The sequence below is a fragment of the Stegodyphus dumicola genome, chromosome X1, assembly GCF_044657685.1.
Source record: "Stegodyphus dumicola isolate Sdum_Otavi_A_Nest chromosome X1, ASM4465768v1".
NCBI classification, from domain to species: domain Eukaryota; kingdom Metazoa; phylum Arthropoda; class Arachnida; order Araneae; family Eresidae; genus Stegodyphus; species Stegodyphus dumicola.
Window position 1 is genome coordinate 103,528,214 of NC_140780.1, and position 18,278 is coordinate 103,546,491.

At 35.4% G+C, this 18,278-nt stretch overlaps 1 protein-coding gene and 1 long non-coding RNA gene across 5 annotated transcripts in view; one reads left to right on the forward strand and one right to left on the reverse strand.

The window, feature by feature from the left end:
* LOC118184663 (pantothenate kinase 3-like) overlaps positions 1–18,278 on the reverse strand; it is a 218,114-nt gene that overhangs the window by 177,218 nt on the left and 22,618 nt on the right. The window lies entirely within an intron of this gene.
* LOC146993229 (uncharacterized) lies at positions 2,775–17,443 on the forward strand. Of its 2 annotated transcripts, none has more exons than XR_015038335.1 (4): positions 2,775–3,036; positions 4,572–4,649; positions 4,887–4,952; positions 17,269–17,443. It is a non-coding gene; the product is annotated as an uncharacterized LOC146993229 (long non-coding RNA). The 2 variants fall into 2 exon arrangements; XR_015038336.1 differs by lacking the exon at positions 17,269–17,443 and adding an exon at positions 3,134–3,204 and having other exon boundaries at positions 4,887–4,950.

Consider the following 18,278-nt stretch of genomic DNA (forward strand, 5'->3'; position numbering starts at 1 on the left):
ATACCGATTCAAAACTGTATCCAATTGTTGTTTCTTTTTTTAATCCAGAGTCTTCAGAAATTGAGTGCAGTTTACTTTCTGTCCCCATTTTAGAAGGACATTTGACAGACTTTAATATAGCACAGCTAATTATTAAAACTTTAAAAGAAAATGCAGTCCCTCTGGATAATTGCTTAGCACTTGGTGCCGATAATGCACCAGTATTGGTAGGCTTGAAGACTGGTGTTGCAGGCATCTTCAGAAAGGAAAATTCAGATTTGCAGATTATGAGGTGCACCTGTCACCTCTTAAATTTAGCAGCTGAAAAAGGAGTAGCTTCTTTACCAATAAATGTGGATGAACACATTGTTGATATTTATTATTATCTTGAAAGGAGTTCTAAGAAGGAGGAAAAATTGAAACAGGTCCAACAGCTGCACAACAGCAGTTTACAATTAGAAAACTTGGATGAAGTTATAAAATCAGCTAGGATTGACACCCAGTGGAGTTTAATTGGAAAACTGAAAGATGCTGATGGAATTTTAAAATATAGTGAACTGTCTAGAATTAGGTTGGCCATCTTGACAGTTCCCCATAGTAATGCAGACTGTGAGAGGATTTTCAGTGTTGTTGCAAAAACGAGACTAAATTTAGATCTAATATTAGTGATGACACATTAGAAAAATTTTATTAGTGAAAGCAGGCCTATGTGGCAATTGCTATGAACAAAATTATGAAGTTTCTTTCTTAAAGAAAGCAAAATCTGCCACTGTTTATACCATTTGTACAAAAACTGATTAAAGTTTTTTTTGTTTGTTTTGTTTTCTTAAACGATGCAAGTAATAAAAATGTTTTTTATGTGTAAGGTATTTTTGTGTTGCTTGCATTTAAGAATTAGTTACTATTTAAAGTTAATTCATTATTAAAAACTATATTTTCCTCATTTAAAAAGTCTTTTTAACATTGTGAAAAATCTCCCGATTTCTTAAAAAAATCTCCTGATTTTTGAGTGTCATAGGTTGGCAAGTATGTGATAAGAAAGGCATGTAGCCTAATTGCACAATCAGAATAACTTTGACACAGCTGGCAATAGAACTTAACTGCAATGCAAGGCTGCCAGAAGCTCTTACTCTAAAATATACAACCCTCTACTTAAGCACACAATAATTAATTTGCATTCTGGTGAGGCCTACAGAATGAAGTTAAAGTTCAAATCATAATGACTGATTAATTAATATAAATTAGTAGTTTTTCCCACCAGAATTTAAATAAATCACAGTCAAAGGTCTTAATGACTGGATAAGATTTTAAATCTAAAAACACAAGGCAGCTCTAACAAAACTCATTTAAATTCACATTCTATAAAATTTCATTCAATTTTAACATTTTCTCAGATTCATCACCGACGTTTGTCTAACATCTCCTTCCAGGTATCTAGAAGGCAAAATAGTTTACATACAAATATTTAAGCTACACAATATGCGGGCATAGGAATAGCCTTCTAAATTTCCCATTCTCCCCCCCAACTCTCCAGTTTTGTGTTGGGTCAAACAGTATGTAAAACTGCAGTATTTCAACAACTACTTGCTAACCGAATTTCTACATGGTTATAAGCATCAGACACACTAGACCACAAAGAAACCTTATTTCAAAATCTATACCTAATGTTCTCGGCTTAAATTACATTTAACTTAAAAGTGTTGACTGGAGAGCCTACCTCTAAGTCAACTCATTACCATATGCTAGCTTTTGCTTTTTATTTAAAACACGCACTATCAAGAATGCGTTTTTCTTTTACAATACATTAGTTTTTAACATATATATTCATACATTAAAGATATGTAATTTGATTTGCATTCCCAGCAACATTTTCTACTCATTACTGTCTTTTACAACAGCCACATAATCGTATTTAACAGATAACATAAAATTCTTAAAAGCAGATAAATACATCACAACAAAAATTCTTCGCTGTATTTTACTTAGATAGCCTCTCTTGAGGTAAAACAAAGGTACACTAGCAACTTTGTACACTAACTAAGTATAAAAAATAAACTGATACTTGAAGAAATAAGGTAAATTTTTACTTAGCTTTTATTTTTGTAGTAGAAGTCCATATTCATTTGGACTCGTATGTTCTTCGAGAATTTCGCTCCAAGTTGAATAGGTCATGGCCCTATGAATTCGTATATGCCTCTGGGACTGATAATTATTGTGGTCCTGTGCTGGCCTCCACAGTTTCTGGAGTCAGTGCTTTATTCTCGTCGATTTCATTTGTCTTTGGAATATTCTGATTATGATTATGTGTTCCTTGGTAGGTGCCTTTCAGTTACCTGGTCTGATGCCTATCTGTACTTTTTGATCGTTTGTTCTTTTACTTTCCTTCATAAAGGTTCCTAATCCGGCAGCCACGGATTTCTCCTTAAGGTGGTCTACTACAGCAGCATTACAATACTAAAAATTTTTTTACACGCAGAATCGCTAATTAAGAAACTATGTTGCGTGAAATTTGGCAGAAATATAAAGCAATAGGTCAGTTTTCGAATCACAATGTTAGAATCAGGTTTGAAATGAAATTTACTTAAATATTATATTTTAAAAAAATTAGTTTGAAATACGTAATTTTAATGTGTAGTTTGGAAAGCCATCAATAGATGGCGCTACGAGTTAAAATTTAACATTGTAATCTTATTTCTGTAAAAATTCACGAAGTAATTGATTTTGATATCAGTTATAAATCATATTTTTTTCTAAATAATATTTAGAAGCGTTTCATATAGTCCTTTATACACAGTTTTCACTAAACATTGTCAGCTGTCAGCAGAATGACGTTTACGGCAACCCTATTGCATTGCTATTCCGCACTCGTTTTGTTTACATTTATTTGTACTGTGGTCAGCTTGCAAAAAATATGCGAAAATATCAAGGACGACCGAAAAAACATCCTGGTTTTAATAAAAGATCCAGAATTCAGCGTAAACGTCGAGCTCAAGAAAAAAATATGAAATTAAATTCCCGAGATGTGGAAGATTCCGAACAAGCGGATGTTTTCGAAAGGTGAGAAATAATTTATTCTTTATATCGACTACCCCGTGTTTATGATTTCGTAGTAAGTTAATTCCGAAGTAAAATATGCGTATTTTTTTTATTGAAGGTCAGAAATTATTGATACAACTGCATCTGTGTCAAAGGAGAATCATTGCCCGGATGATTTTTTTTTACAAAGTAAGTTTTTTTTTTTTTTTTTTTTTTTTTTTTGGTATGTGTTGTATGAGGGGATGCTAATAATTGTTCAATTCTGTTATAACAATTTATTCCTCCATTCACACTAAATTGTTGGGAAATATTGAAAGGGTAAATTCCAATTCACAAGGAATTGCTGAAATAATTGAATCTTTTCAAAAGTATGAGCATGTTCTTGCGATCTAAATTGAATTCACCATCATTACATGTATTATTGGAAATTTTATAGTCATATGTTTGCTACGAAATGCTTTGTCAGTTACCTATGGTATATTTTTACAGGTGTATGCACATTTATTCATGTGCTCGCTGTTCAACTTGCTTTTTTTTATTATGTCATTTACTTGGATGTTAAAACTTTCTTTTAGCGTTGGAACATTTTATGACCATTTAGTAAAATTTATATATAAATATATATTATTGCTTGTTTATTTATGGTTCTGTGTATTTGTCATGTATGCATGTTGTGAAGTGTAGTTTTTGAAAAATATGTCACAAATGGTAAATTCCACCAAAAGCTGAATTGAATTGATATTGGGATGCAGGTAATTAGAAAATATCTGCTGTGTATTTTGAGCATAAACCAAACTAGTGCCAAGAATGGGACCAATACGCTCAGGCTTGCTTAGCCTTTTTGCCATTGTCCAAATTGAATTATCTCCAGTATAAAGGGAGTGAATGCTTTCTCTTTATAACAATAAAATATCTGTCTGATCAAAAATCTACCAATAAGAAACTTTTCATATGTTATGTGACAGACTTTCTGCAAACAGAAGTCCTCAGCTCTGTTCTTGTACATGTTTTTTAATTGTGGTTCAGATGTGTGGTTCTGAAATGAATTCTTCTCATAGGAAGATTATCTGAACATTTAAAAACTATATTCTGCTTTTAGGGGCCTAATATTTTAGGCCCCTAAAATTAATATTGAAATTTCTAAAATGTTGAAAAATATGTCATCTGGATTCTGTACAAAAAATATAATTCCTTTTTCATTTCTGCATTTGCAATTCCTGCATTTTCTTTATTCCTACATTTTTTAATTGGAAGGAATTTCATTCGCAGAGCCCTCTAATTTATTCTTACAAATCATGTAGTAATGTACCATTTTAGATAGATATAAATAACACATTTTGTAATTTTTCTAAACTGTGGTTATACAGCATGATATAATAGCTACACAGGGTATGGCGAAACAGTATACAGCAATATCTGTCGCATTGTCTGAGATGGGTGGTAGTCATACATAGCTTAATGCTTAAATTTGTTATGTGTTATTTATTTATTCATGTTTTTTTTTTTTTTTTTTTTTTTTTAATTATGTTATAGCAGTTTATTTCTTTCATTCTTAGGTCCGGAAGTGAAAAATTTGACTTTTCTACGCCAGAAGTTACAGCTAATGTTCCTAAGACAAACCAGGCTTTCCTGAGGTAAGTTGGTTCATTTTTAAAATAGATATTAGCTGTGCATGATATTACAGTTACTTAATTATGGTTAACTAATTATGTATTAATTTAGAAGTCAAGCAACCAAAATCAGCGTTATATTTTCAAATAGTGAATATTTCAAAATATGATGCTGATTTTTGTTGCTTGACTCTCAAATTAATACTTGGTCGGTGTGTTATTGTATCTTAATTAAACTAATTATGGTTCTTTTCTTCTTAGTTCTGATCTGGACATTTCAGTTATTGACTCTGACGTAGAAGGTAGAAATACAAGCTCTCTTTTGGGGTAAATATGTATTTCTCTATGCGAAAATTAAAATGTCATCATTTATGTTTTTCTTTTATGGTGTTACATTATGTTGTTTACATACTGATAGCTATTAAAACTGTTAAATATAATATTGTAGCTATCAAAAAGAGGGGGATGAATTTGATTTGTACCAAATTTGGACGTTTTGCATGAAAGAACTTGAAAATAAAAGATTTTTTTAAAAATATATTCATTGAAATCAGTGAAATTTTCAGACGGGACACTGAAGCAAATGAAAATATTTTGGGGTTTGATTCTTTTGATGGGAGCCTCATCAATAAGCCTACTATCTTTTTTAAATATTGCTTCTTTTTCATTGTTTTCATGATGTTTTATGTTCCCTTCATGAAAGAGATTTTTAATAATTTAAATTTTGTTAATAAAATATAACAAAATGAAATCTGTGATTATGTGGCTATTATTTTTTCCATATATATTTATTTGAGGAAAACCAAAAATTTTATTATTTTACAGAATTTTTAAGAAAAATATAAGGATAAAATTTTTTAAATAATTCTGATTACTACCTTTGCTTTCCTCTCGTAATGTGCCTCAAATTAGAGCAATTAGACAACAAATTTAAGTCGTGATCTTTTTTTTCCAAGTTTTTTTTTTAGGCTTAGGAGTATAAATTGCTTATCCCCACAAGACAGCGCATCTTCTTAGTATGCCATCCTAAGGCTCCGTTCACATGATGGTATAAATGTCATAGACGCATAATCATAAGGCACAAAATGTGGGAGTTCCATTCACACCTGCGAGAGAGGGTCTAAGCCATAGCCAATTAGAGAAGTTAAATTTGTGCATGCATGTATGTGTCTACAGCTTTCTCTCTCAATAGGTTTTATGTATATGCTCTGATTGGCCGACTCTTATATCAAGTCGGCACAAAGTTGAAAACTTCAAGCTTAATGCCCAAACTAGTTTTTGTGACATAGCAAGGTCTGACTACAAAGCGTTGTTAGTTGGGAATTATGACATTTATACAACGGCTTGAATAGAGCCTTAGAAAGCCATTTGGTAACTGAGTTATCCACCATGAAAGTTATTCTTGCCCCTCTGAATTCAGTGTTTACTGGAACACGAACATTTTATACTCAGGTGTAGAGGCCCTTCATGTGAAACCTCCGGCACACAAAGTACTGACTAATATTGCACGAGCAAATGACACTGCGAGCATGGAAGCAGCAGTTGTGAAGATGACTCATCTTCTTGTAGTAATATACTGGTAATCCAGTGTATTATTATTGTTAATTTATTTGCTATCTGTTGCCTAAATTTCCTAAACCTAATTGCGAATGGGCTGCCTGCATGGGCGTTTTCATGGTTTTCCCCGTGTATATGAGCCATTTCCCTTAGAAAGTCCTCCATGAAAGCATTCCTCCTCTTAGGAAGATCAAGTGCTTTGCTGTCATCAAATAAGCCAAATTTAAACCTAATTTGTAATATTTATATATATTAATTATATATATGTATATATATTGTGTATATATATATTTTAGCTTGGAGTCTGAGCCTCTTCAGGAGAACCTTAATGATGAATTTCTGTGTCCTGATTCACCTTTAATTATCGAAAGGGAAGATCGACAAAAGGCAAATCCATTACCATCTGGCAGAACAATTTGCAATATGTCTTTTGTAATAGTGCAGGCTAGGACATTAGAGCAACATTCCCTAAATTGTAAATTTGGAGGATCATTTATTTTTAACAAAGTGATTCGACGTGGTCTTGTCACTACATATAACTATGTATGTGATAAAATTTTATGTGGGGAAATGGCAACAATTTGTTCTGATATGGAGAAAAGCAGCCTAAATCAGCTTGCAGTATTAGGTGCGTTATCTACTGGCAGTGGATTTTCACAAGAGGAGGAAAAGTTTAGCATCATGGAAATTCCGTATATGAGCAACTCGACCTTTGCTTCTTGTAAGCGAACTACTGGCAAAATAATACAGGGATGTGCACAGGAAACTATGTGTGCTGCTATAGAAGAGGAGAAAAGGCAGGCAGAACTTCGCAATGATAAAGATAATGATGGTTATCACTGTATAACTGTCATTGTTGATGGAGGTTGGTGTAAAAGAAGCTATGGGCATGGTTACAATGCTTCAAGTGGCATATCTGTTATTATAGGCATGGTCACCCTGAAAATTTTGTTTGTTGGAATTCGCAACAAAGTGTGCCTTATATGCAGTGCTATTGAAGATGGCAAGATGCCAAATAAAGTGCACCTTTGTTGGCGAAATTGGAATGGGCCTTCTATAGGTACGGAAAGCAGTGCCATTGTGGAAGGTCTGAATTATCTCCAGTGTGTTCACAAAATACGTTGTACTCGACTTGTTGGAGATGGAGATGCTAACACAATGGCCAAAGTGAAAGAAAGCGTTTCATATGGAGGACGGGTGATCAAAGTAGAATGTGCTAACCATGCTGTTCTAAGATATCGCAGAGCTCTTGAGAAACTTCAGCAAAATACTGCGCGCTTCCCCGGGGCTAAAGGAATTGCTGCCCGTAAATTGCTGAAAATTAAAATGCCACTGTTAGTCAGAGGTGCTAGAGTAGCTATAAAAGCTCATGCTTTACCTAGCCATTATCAGCACACACAAGAAGCTATTGATGCATTAGTATCTGACTTGAGAAATGGGCCACATCATGTATTTGGCAAGCATGATGCTTGTAGTGCTTTTTGTGCAAAGAAAGGTGCAGAGTTGGACAGCACATACAATGAAATTTTTTCCTCGGGTATGTTGCAAGCTATTGAAGCAGAAGTGGGAAGAGTACTGATATCGTGTAGCAGTACTCTTATTTGGAATGCCACAAATAATCCTGCTGAAAGCTTCATGAGTCAACTGTGTAAAACATCTGGTGGAAAAAGAGTTGATTTTTCCAAAGCTGGTGGCATGAACAGGCGTGCGAGTATTGCTGTCATGGCCTATCAAAATCCAGCACAGCAGTGGCAAAAAAATGCACAAAAAGCTGTAACAGGAAGTAGCCCCAGGACTCCAACTTTGAAATTCTTAGCTTTCAGAAATAAGCGCCATGTAAAACGTCTTGAGAGACATAGACTTTTTGACACTGAGAAGAAAAAGAGAAATACGAGGAAAGCAGGACATATTCAGCAAGGTGGGGATATTTCTTATGGTGATTTTCCTGAGAAACCAGACCTATCAGATGAAGCATATGAATTGGCAGCTAAAATTTTTTTTATATCAATTGAAGTTCCAAAAAAAGATTCTCTTGAGGCCGTAACACGTGGACAGTCATCATCTGAAAGATGGCGTCATGAAAGATCAAGAAGAATATCATCATCCTTTTTCAAAGATGTTGCTGATAGGCGTCCAACAACACTCAGTGCTGCTTTAGTGAAACGTATCATATATAATGATAACGTTTCAACTAAAGCATTAAAGTATGGCTTGGCTAACAAAGCAGTAGCCTTAAATCAATACAAGGAAAAGCACATGGGAAAAAACATCAGACGGTGTGGCCTTTTTATTGATCCTAAATATCCCTTTCTTTGTACTTCGCCAGATGGATTGATAGACGAAGATGGATTACTTGAAATAAAATGTCCTTATACAGCAAGATTCTCAGCAGACTTGTCAGACTTTTTCAGCAAGCCTAATTCTGTTGGTCTTCGGATGGATGCTGATAATAATCTTTATTTACCGAAAAGCCACAAATATTATTTTCAAATTCAAGGGCAGTTAGCCATAACAGAGAGGAATTGGTGTGATTTATATATATGGTGCAGAGAAGATGCAATCACATTAAGAATACCCGAAGACAAAACTTTCTGGATCAGTTTAGTTCCAAAACTCGAAAAATTTTACGTGAATTGTATTCTTCCTGAGCTTGTTGATCCAAGAGCACCAAGAAAAATGTCTCTTAGAGAACCGAAGTATATTGTTGATGCTAGAGCACAGAATGAGAAACAAAAACAGGCCACTGCTTCTGTAAAACAAACACAAGAAAAAAGAGAAATTGAAATTTCAGAAGCAGATAAAATTATTTCATCTCCTAGAAAGAATGCAGGAGAGAAAAGAATCAGGAAACCAAAAATTATTTTTGATTTGTAATCAGTAACAAGCCAAGCCAGCACACCGTAACATTTTCTACGTCTGAATAAAAACTATGCCTGCAACAAAGCATTATGATTAAATCCATACCTAATTAGAATATTACCCCATTTCTCTAAAAAAATATGTTCAAAAAGTCTCTGCTTTCAGTAATAGATACGTCTGATCAATTCTGCCATAATTCTGTAATCAATACTTGAAGCTAGAATCTCCTGTGCTGCACTGCCATTGCATCTCTTTTCTGAATGTTTCATCATCCACTTCTCATTCTAAATATTCCTGTGTGCTTTGATTTATAGCTGCTAACTTGTTGTGAACATTTTCTGCACCACATGTTATATTTTGCAGTGTAAATAATGCGTGCAATCATATATTTTGGTTTTAATCATCAGTAACTTTGGTAAAACTACATTTATGCAAAGAAGACTTCCATAAAGTCACAGTTTCTGTGAAAAAGAAAATAAGTTTGATGACCTCTGTCATAATTCAATAAATAATTTTTTAAAATAGCATCACCTGTGCTGCACTAACATTGGAAAAAATTAAAGTCATCTCTTTTCTGAATGTTTCCTCATGCACTTCTGTTTCTAAGTATTCTTGTGTGCTTTGATCCATAGCTGATAACTTGTTGAGAATATTTTCTGCATAACATGTTATACCTCTGAACTTAAATAATTGCAGTAAAGAAGTATTTTGGTTTGAATCATGAGTAACTCCAATATAAGTCCATTTCTCCAAGGAAAATCTCCACAAAGTCACTGCTTCTGTAGAAAAATAAGCCTGATGAATTCTGACAATTCAGTAATCAATTTTTGAAGATTACATCTTCTGTGCTGCACTGCTATTGCAGCAAATTAAAGTCATCTCGTTTCCGAATCCACTTCTGTTTCTAAGTATTCTTGTGTGCTTTGATCCATAGCTGCTAACCTGTGAACATTTTCTGCGCCACATGCTATACTTCGCTATCTAAACAATACCTGTAATGATGTTTTTCGGTTTCAATCATCAGTAACTTCTGAATAACCACATGTCTGTAAAGAAAACCTCCATAAAGTCACTGCCTCTGTAGAAAGCAAAACAAGTCTGATAAACTCTGCCATAATTCAGCAGTCACTTTTTGAAGGTAGTCTCCTGTGCTGCATTGCCACTAATTATTAAAGATAGCATCGTTTCTTTTGCCCTACTGTTGCAGAAAATGAAAATCTTTTCTTTTCTGAATTTGTTCTAGTACTCATGTGGCCTGATATGCTTGTTCTCTAAACATTCCTGTATATTTTCTGTGCAGCTGCTAACTTTTTGTGAACATTTTCTCCACCATACTGTATACACCTGCTTGTAAACAGTGATAGCCATTAAGTGATGTACATCTACATATACTTAATTTGAATACAAGAAATAAATATATGTCTGATGAACTCTGCCCTAATTCAGTAATCAATTTTTGAAGATAGCATCTCCTGTGCTGCAGTGCGATTGCTGAAAATTAAATTGATCTCGTTTCCGAATGTTTCCACGTCCACTTCTGCTTCTAAATATTCCTGCGTGCTTTCTCCATAGCTGCTAACATGTGAACATTTTCTTCACCACGTGTTATACTTCACAATGTAAAACAATGCCTGCAGTGAAGTATTTTGGTTTCATTCTTCTGTAATTCCAGTATAACTCCATTCCTCCAAGGAAGACCTCCACAAAGTCACTGGCTTCTGTAGAAAAATGTGTCTGATAACTGTACCATAATTCAGTAATCAATGTTTGAAGAGAGCATCTCCAGTGCTGCACGCGATTGCTGAAAATTAAATTGATCTCTTTTCCGAATGTTTCCACATCCACTTCTGCTTCTAAATATTCCTGTGTGCTTTCTCCATAGCTGCTAACATGTGAACATTTTCTTCACCACGTGTTATACTTCACAATGTAAAACAATGCCTGCAGTGAAGTATTTTGGTTTCATTCTTCTGTAATTCCAGTATAACTCCATTTCTCCAAGGAAGACCTCCACAAAGTCACTGCTTCTGTAGAAAAATGTGTCTGATAACTGTACCATAATTCAGTAATCAATGTTTGAAGAGAGCATCTCCAGTGCTGCACGCGATTGCTGAAAATTAAATTGATCTCTTTTCCGAATGTTTCCACATCCACTTCTGCTTCTAAATATTCCTGTGTGCTTTCTCCATAGCTGCTAACATGTGAACATTTTCTTCACCATGTGTTATACTTCACAATGTAAAACAATGCCTGCAGTGAAGTATTTTGGTTTCATTCTTCTGTAATTCCAGTATAACTCCATTTCTCCAAGAAAGACCTCCACAAAGTCACTGCTTCTGTAGAAAAATGTGTCTGATAACTGTACCATAATTCAGTAATCAATGTTTGAAGAGAGCCTCTCCAGTGCTGCACTGCCATTGCAGAAAATTAAATTGATCACATTTCCAAATGTTTTGTCATCCACTTCTGCTTCTAAATATTCCTGTGTGCTTTTCCCGTAGCTGCTAATTTGAACATTTTCTGCACCATGTTTTTCTCAGAGTAAACAGTGCCTACAATGAAGTATTTTGGTTTTATTCATCAGTAATTTAAGTATAACCACATTTCTGTAATGACCTCCACAAAGTCACTGTTTCTGTAAAAAAATGTATCTGATGAACTCTGCCTTATTTCAGTAATCAACTTTTGAAGATTACATATCCTGTGCTCATTCCCAGAAGATATCTCTTTCCGAATGTTTCCTCATCCAGTTATGCTTCCAAATATTCCTGTGTGCTTTTATTTATAGCTGCTAACTTGTTGTGAGCATTTTCTGCACCAAGTGTTATACTTTTCAATGTAAACATTGTCTGCAATGAAATATTTTGGTTTCATTCATCAGTAATTTCAGTATAACTCCAGTTCTCCAAGGAAAAGCTCCACAAAGAAAGATCTCCAATACAATTATTTACATTGTGTATTCTGATAGGCTTTAGAAATTTTTGAAAGTATTGGAAATTAATAACTTGGCATCGAAAGTGAAATTACAATTGTACTGAGTAAAAAGACACGTTTTATTTACAGGAATTCTATTGGACATTGGGTATTTCCTGTATGCTACAACATGTGCTTTATAAAGCAAAAAGATACGTTGGATTTACAGGAATTCTATTGGACATGAGGGACTTTCCTGTATGCTACAACATGTGCTTTATAAGGCAAGGACATTGCTTAAGAGGGTATAGATATCGTTTGTGGAGAGGACTCCGAGACAGTGAGTGTTAAGTTGCTAGTTCCCCTCGCTTTGTGTTTCGCCTGATACTGCTATAGTAGTTTGGTGCACCAACTTCAGTTAGGAGCACTGTAGGAAGGCCTAGCGTGCCATATGGTTTTATTGAATTTTTTACTGATTTCTGCATTATTAATGAGCAATTTTTTCCAGTTTATTGTTTCTGAGATCACAAACTTGGAATATATATTCGAAAGTAGTGGTTCCTCTCACTGCTGCTGAAGAATGTGACCTTAATTTCTTCAAACACCTTAAAATGCTTGCTCATAACGATTTCCTGCAGAAGCAAAAATGAGCATCCAGAGATGAAAGTTTCCAAACTCTTCAAAGCAAGCGGATAGCATTGAACAGCAACCTGGGGATGATGAAAGTCATAAAATCTGGTGACCCCGCAGGCAAGAAAATTTAAATGATGATAGCTGCTATAAGCCGATCGGCGGAAGTTCAGATTCCGGCAATGAGCCAAGAAGAAATAAAAATATTTGTCACCAGCCAGAAAGAGTAAGGAAAGTGTTTGCTAACATGAGAATGAAGGTTTTTGATGCTGCAAAAAAGCTGATGGAAATAGAAATGCCAGTACCCAGCCTGACATCCCCCCCGGGGTTGACGTAGAGAACTCTGCGAAGCTACTGGCTAGGATCTGTACCTAGGCAGTCTCGGCCACGAGGGGTATAAAATTTATGAACTTAGTGGTTCTGAAGGCTCTGGGAAAGGTCACTTATTGGCCGGCCTCGGAGTCTGGCACGTCCTAGCGCGGCGTGGTACTAGTAGCCCGGGGTTTTTCCCCCAGGTTCGCTGGGTAATGTCCCGCTGCGACGGGCTCGCCCAAGCGACTGGTAGGAGCATTAGACGACCGGTGATGCCTGGTGTCTTATCCAGGTGGTGCGCTGCTCCCTTGGAGGATAATAGTGGAGGTTGAACCTCCACGACGTGCCCAAAGGGGGAGTAGGCCTGCAGTGTGATTTAGTTCACGGAGCAGGGAAGCCTAAAACTTACTTACTTACTTACCGAGCCTGACATGTACACTGACAACGATGCAACCCAGGAGAATCAAGATAGATTCTGCTACACCAAACAAGTGGCTTGCATTAATCCTATCACAATTCAGGACTCCTGATTCAGCTGGAAGGACATCCATACAATGATATTTGAGAAGACATACAAAATTGAGTATCGTGGAAAGATGATTGCTTATATCTTGAACGTGGATGATCCACTTGTCTACAAAACTCATAACCATGCTAAAAAATAAGGACATCAAATTTCAGTGCATCCTGCTCTCACAAGAGAGAAAGGTGATCATTAGAAGCCTTCCCAGCTCCACATGTTAATGCTGCCTCATGTTGCATAATATAATAATACACACACTGGCCAATCAATAAGAAACCTTTCAGATTTTCATCTGAATGCATGCTAGGGATGAAATATCCAAATTTTTTCTATGATGTGGATTATACTTGGTTAAAATGCCAGTATAAGTAAGGTGTAAGAGTGCTTTTCATGATGAATGAAGTAAAATGGGAAAAAAAAGGCGGCAGATCGTTCACCATTTGAAAAAGGGGCTTATTAATGGTGCACATTTAGTGGGGGCATCGATTTCGAATCCTTCTCTAAAAAATGTAACTGCAGTTCGAGCATAGTTTTCAAAGACAGTGATAGGCGGTATCTCCGATGAACTGTACGGCAGAACACAGATTCAACTATCACAAATCGTCAACCAAGGCTCTTCCCAACAAATTTCAGCTAGAACTATGCGCAGCGAATTGCAGAGGGATAGGAATGCATAGTTTTGGTGCCTGTAAGAAAATCACTCAGTTCTGCCGACATGCAAGACTTCATTTTCAGTGGTGTCGAGAAAAGACACTGGACATCTGAGGATTGGAAATGGGTAATGTGGTGGGATATTACATTATGTATTACATATTAAACATAAGTTATGGGTTACCTCATAACCACAGAAGGTTCCTGTTCGCTGCCAGAAAAGGTTGAAGTAATCTGCAATGTAAATTACCGACAATACATGAGCTTTGTTCATTTATGGGCATGATAAAATTTTATCGATGCTTTTTGAAAAATGCTGCAGAAACTCAAGGAGTCATACACGAAATGTTAAAGGGTGATAAAAAAAGATCATTGTAAAGTTCCATGCACAGATGAAGGTGTTTAGTGTATTTAATTATGGCAAAACACACTAGGGCTATCTGCCTAAGAGAAGGGATGCCTTCGTGGAGGACTTTCTAAGGGAAACTGGCTCATATACACGTTACACATGGGGAAAACCACGAAAACGCCCATGCAGCCAGTCCGTTCGCGGGATTCGAACCTCGGACCGAACTACCAGTGTTCAGCGATTTTACCGCTCTGCCGCTGGTAGGCCTGCACAGATGAAGGAATTCACCAGTTTGAGAAGTGCAAATCTGATTTAGTCAATGGTGCCCTTTTGTGTTTCCCAATGGATTACCCTTAGTGTGCAGATGCATCAGACTTTCCTATAGGATCAGTATTGCAGCAATTGGAAGAACAAGAACAAGACTGAAAACCTATTGTGTTCTACTCTAAAACATTAAATAATGCACAGAAGGTTTATAGTACCTATGACAGAGAATTCTTAGGAATATATCTTTCTGTCAAGCATTTTAAACATGTATCGGAAGGACGCAAATTCATCATACTTACTGATCACAAGCCACTGTCATATGCATAGAAGCAAAAGAATGGGAAGGCATAACCCAGACAACAACACCAACTTCAGTATATATCGGAATTTTCAACTGATATTCAGCATATTGATGCCAAAGAAAATTTAGTTGCAGTTGAAGTAGTCTCAGTTACTGGCTATGAAGCAGTAGCAGATGCTCAAGAATATAATGAAGAATTGCAACATTTAATGACAGGTAGTGCTTCACTGAAATTTAAATCATCTACATTAGCATTTTGGAAAACATTAAGATGTGACAGCTCAACAACCAGTATCAGGCCTTTTATTTCAAAGCAATTTAGACAAATGTTTCATCAAATTCATAATTTTGCTCCTCTGGTATCAGGACAACTGTCAACGAGATGACTGAAAAATTTATCTTTCCAAATATAAAGAAAGAAATTCACGAATAGACTTAAAGTCCTGTTAATTGTCAAAGGAGCAAAGTCAACAGGCATACAAAATCTAAAATAGCCGAGTTCCAAGCACCTCATGCTAGATTAAGTATTGTGCAAGTTGACCTGATTGGGCCATTACCACCATCTGCTGGTAGGACGTATTATCTGACATTTATTGACCATTTTTCCTGTTAGGGAGAAGTAGTTTCTTTACCAGATATCACAAGAGAAATGGTTGTCAAAGCATTTTACAATCATTGGATTAGCAGATTTGTTGTGCCTAGTTCTATAATCTCAGATCAAGGAAGACAGTTTGAGTCGCAGCCTTTCAAGAGCCTTGCAAAAGTATGTGGTGCTAAAGTTTTACGTTCCACTCCATACCACCCACATTGCAGTGGGAAAATTGAGCAGTTTCTCAGAACTTAAAAAAATGCAATAAAGGCTCACAGCAACATCAGATGGACAGAAATCCTTCTAGGATTCAGAGTTGCAATATGTCCTGATACTAATCACTCTGTAGCTCAAATGGTATATTTTATGCAAATAAGGTTACCATGTGAGTTTTTCGACGACCTACCACTAAAACTAAACCTGAACCATTTGTAACAAATTTACTGTCTTTTACGGATCAGCACCAGTTTATCAACTGCTAACAAACATAAAATATTTATGCATAAAGACTTGAGATCATGTTCTCATGTGTTTGTGAGAACTGATCGTGTGAAAAAGGCACTTGAATTTGCTTATTGAGGGACCATTTTTTTGTGGTGAAAAAATATGATAAATATTTCTGAGTCTTAATTAAGGACAGACAAGTTAACATTTCATTGACAGACTGAAACCAGCTTATTTGTTACTTTCGAACAAATTACTAGAAACAGTGACTGAAAATAAAAAACCATTTCACATTTCATGTACCCAAAATTCTGATACTGTACCTAACGTCAAATCTATTATTCTAGATGGTATGAAAATCAGAAAATGTGTTGGATTTAAGGACTAATGTTTTGTATATTTTGCTATACTTCATCATTCCTCTGACATCATCTTCTAAATATTAGTAAATATATATCTGCATTAGTGATAATCAGCTGTGAGCACATAGTGCACCATCTGCAACTCATTTGGGTATAAACTATGCTAGTGATTATAATGTCCTTGCTTTTCCCCATATGCCATATGTTGCATGAAATTTTGTTATATGAATCTAGCTTCCTGTGAGGAATTTCTGTGATCTTTCTAGTATGTATGGTCAAGAATTAGGCTTGTGATATACTGTCATGATTTTGCCCACATGTTCCCTGAATATACCCTGTGAGTTCTAAGCCTAACTATGGTTTGGAACTGTTTATAATGAATTATTGGGATTCTGCACATGTAATGTGGATGCAATTCTGTTTCCATTTAGAAGATTTTCTGCAAAGGCAATGCTTTAGCTGTGAGATAATTCTGTTTTGGAAATAAAACTGATATTTATTTAGATTTGTGGTATTTATAAGGCAGTTTATCAATAGCAGGTAGCATCTTGCCTCTTTGCTTTGATCAGGGCCTGTGCAACCAGTGGTAGTCAAAATTTTATAATTTAGCAGAGGGCACTGAGCAGCAAAATTTAGAGGCAAAAAAATGTTCAGAACTTACGAAGACATCAGCCAGCAGAATTTAGGATATGCAGAGATTGCACTGAGTGGCAATAGTGCCATATGTTACATTTGCTATCTGCATTGTTAATTTGTGAAACAATTTCAGCTGTTTGAAAATGCATTTTTCTGTTAGAAATTTGTATTTCTTGCAATTTCTTTTTTTTTGGGGGGGGTCGAGAATATGGTGTTAAAAATATTTTATCATTTTCTTTTTTTTTTTCAGGTGAAAATTTTGTGCATGATTTGGCTTTCATTGAGACGTCTCTGGGTCAGGAGTTACTAAGGAAGAGAAACTTACATGCAGGTTGAAGCATGCAGTGTCAAATGTATAAGGAATATAAAAGATGCTGTATATTAGTATAAGTTTGAATAACCATAATAAAAAAATTTCTTGAAAATTGTGTTTTTTCTGCGAGTTATTAAAATTGGAAATAATTAATTACAATATTTATGAAAATTTTCGAAAATAAAAATACAAGTAGTATTTAAAAAGTACTGCAAAACTCATTTTTAAGTAGAAAAATTATTCTCAGATGAAATTCTTTCGATTATGCAAAAGGACTTTTTTAGTATTTGAAAGGTTCATTTGAACCCAACAACTGAAACTAACATATCCCCAGTTTATTGATACCAACCATTTTGTTGGTATCAATGAACCCACTACTTTCTAAAAGCATTTCTGTCAATTACTAAGGGCTAATGAACAAGTGTTGAATTCTCAAGATGAATGTTGCCGAAACAGAAAAAAGTGTACTTCAGAACATTCTGCAGTAGCTCAAAGTCACGGACCTCATCTATACTGTAGTCAGAGAGAAATTATTCCCCTTCCTTTTCTTTCAAAAGCTGAGTTTCCAAACGCACAACGGGAGGCCGTTGCTAAAAGCTGTGGAACCAGTTTTATAGCTATTTTTAGCAACTTGTGAGCTGTTTTTCAGATAACACAGTAAATCTCGGGGAGGGGGAATTTGAAATCATGATCACTGCCGGTACGGCAGAATTTAGGTACAGCAAAATTGTAAAATTCAGCGAAGCATCAAGCAATAAAATTTTAGAATTTTGTGGGAAGGGCACTTGACAACAGAATTTATTGCGTACAAAGTCAGCAAAATGCATAGCGCCGCACCTGATTCATGATACAGCAGTATTCATTACCAATAGCAAACTTGTTTGAGGATAAGTTCGAAAAAATGTTTTCTAGTTGTTACCTAAAATCGGTAAACAATAATCTTTGAA